This window comes from Teleopsis dalmanni, chromosome 2 (assembly GCF_002237135.1).
Source record: "Teleopsis dalmanni isolate 2A chromosome 2, ASM223713v2, whole genome shotgun sequence".
NCBI classification, from domain to species: Eukaryota; Metazoa; Arthropoda; class Insecta; order Diptera; family Diopsidae; genus Teleopsis; species Teleopsis dalmanni.
The window spans coordinates 15,069,930-15,072,273 of NC_051847.1; positions in this window are offsets into that span (position 1 = coordinate 15,069,930).

The window sequence follows — 2,344 nt, forward strand, 5'->3', positions numbered from 1 at the left end:
CGGCAGCTGTTGAAACCAGTTCACCTCAGTAGTGCGTTGCGAAAAAAACAATGGAAAAAAATATTGAACAAAGAGTTTGCATCAAATTTTGTTTTTCGAACGAAATTTCGTGTGCAGAATCGTTGCGAATGCTACAAAAGGCTTATGGGGAATCAGTTTTATCGAAAACTCAAGTTTATGAGTGGTACAAAGCCTTTCAGGACTGTCGTACGACCGTCGAAGACATGCCGCGTTCTGGACGACCTTCGACCTCTACCACCGACGAAAACATTGAAAAGGCAAAGGAAATCGTGTTCAAAAATCCTCATGTGAGTGTTAGAGAGATAGCACGAGAGCTAGGCATCGGTCGTGAGATGGCTCGTTTGATTTTGGTGGACAATTTGTGTATGCGACGTGTCAACGCCCGGCTTGTTCCGATTCACCTCAATTTGTTCAACATTATCAACGATTTTAAGGCCAAACATTCAATAAATACCATCGAACAGCCACCGTATTCACCTGATCTTGCACCGTGTGACTTTTTCCTGTTTCCCAACCTCAAATTACCACTCAGAGGAACGCGTTTTGAATCCATAGAAGACGTAAAACAGAATTCGCAGAGGGAACTCAAAGCCATACCGGAAAGCGCCTATAAAAATGTTTGAAGATTGGAAGAAACGTTTGCATTTGTGTATCGCTTCTAATGGAGATATTGAAGGAGATTAAAATAAATATTGATGAAGATTAAGAATTTTGCGTTTTATTTAAAATTTCCGGAAGCTTTTCGGTCACAATGTATGTTATGTTAGATCTTAAAAAAAATAATTCTTTTAAATAATCTGCTTACATTATTTAATTTTGAAACATAATCAAGTATTGAACGAAAACTAGGAATGTCTAAATTTGTTTTATGTTAAATAAATTATTAACAACTTTTGTGTAGGGATTTGTACAGTATTTTGAAACTATATTGCTATATATTAGTAAATAAAAATGTTGGATTAAAGTAAAAATAGCGAAGTATATTGCTACAATAGATTGGCATATACTTGCGGCAATAATTTTGTTTTAGTTTGGGTTATAGCCATTAGTTCGATTACTGCTGAATAAATACTGAGTTTTAATTAGTAGGGGTTGGTCGTTCTCAAACAAGCACCCTCCGGTAACGCAATGGGCGTCACATAGTCGATCTATATGAAGTCTCTTGCAGATTCGCCTTTAAATTTAAGCCTAAGTCTAAACATTAACGTAATGATGAATATATTTTCTACTGTACTGTTCCTGTCAAGAATTAGTTTAATAGTATTAAATACATACTAAGAATTAGTTCATGATTTTAACGTCAGTTATGATGATAGTGACTATTATATTTAATAGAAACTTTTGTATTTAATTGCATATTAATATAAGAATTAAATTCAATACCACTTATGATGGTCATTTAACAATACTTGAACCAAACAAAAAATTTTATTGTTACAATTTATTATTGTTTGATTCCTCTGCATTAAATAAATGCTTCAGAAAATTTAAATATACTACAAATTTAATATTTTAAAATATAAAGAAGGTACAGTATACCTTCTTAAATTTTATCTTTAGATTGTTTCTTAATTTTTCTTTTTTCACAACTGTATAAACTTAAATGCTTAATTTAACCTTTTAGAACTGTTAGTATCCGACAATAGGAAAAGGTGAACGTAATGCTGATAAAAATACAAAAAAAAAACTTTTTTTTAATTTTGTACATATTTTTACCATAATTCCGAAGCCATTCAACTAAAAGTTCTTATTAAAGTCTGCAATCGAATGCGTATGCACAAGTGATATAAGGACAATCACACTAACTTTACATGCCTCTAACTACACTTTTCACCGAATCTTATTTTTGATTATATTTTTTTATCCATGGTAGTATTTTCTGCAACATTTATCCAAAATAATATATTTATGCAGCATAAAGGTAATAAATGGCATTTAAAATATTTATAAGGGCGTTGTAAATATGCAATTATACTACATCAATTAGAATAAGAAGTTTTAAGTATTTTTATTAGACAAACTTAATTACTTGTAAATAAAATATTAGTTTAGACAATATACCTATAGTAAATTCCAGCAGTTGTATTACATTCAAGCAGTTAAAAGGTAATAAATGGCTTTAAGAACGTAGGAGGATTTAAGGACTTATTGAAAAGTGTAACTATATATTATTAATAAAAATTGGAATAAATAACTTATAAATAAAATGTCAGTTTATACAAAACTTATGCATATGTAAAACATTTAAAATTTAATAAATACCATTTAAATGATTTAACAAAGTATATTAAAGTACAACTATATATTATTGATAATAATGGAA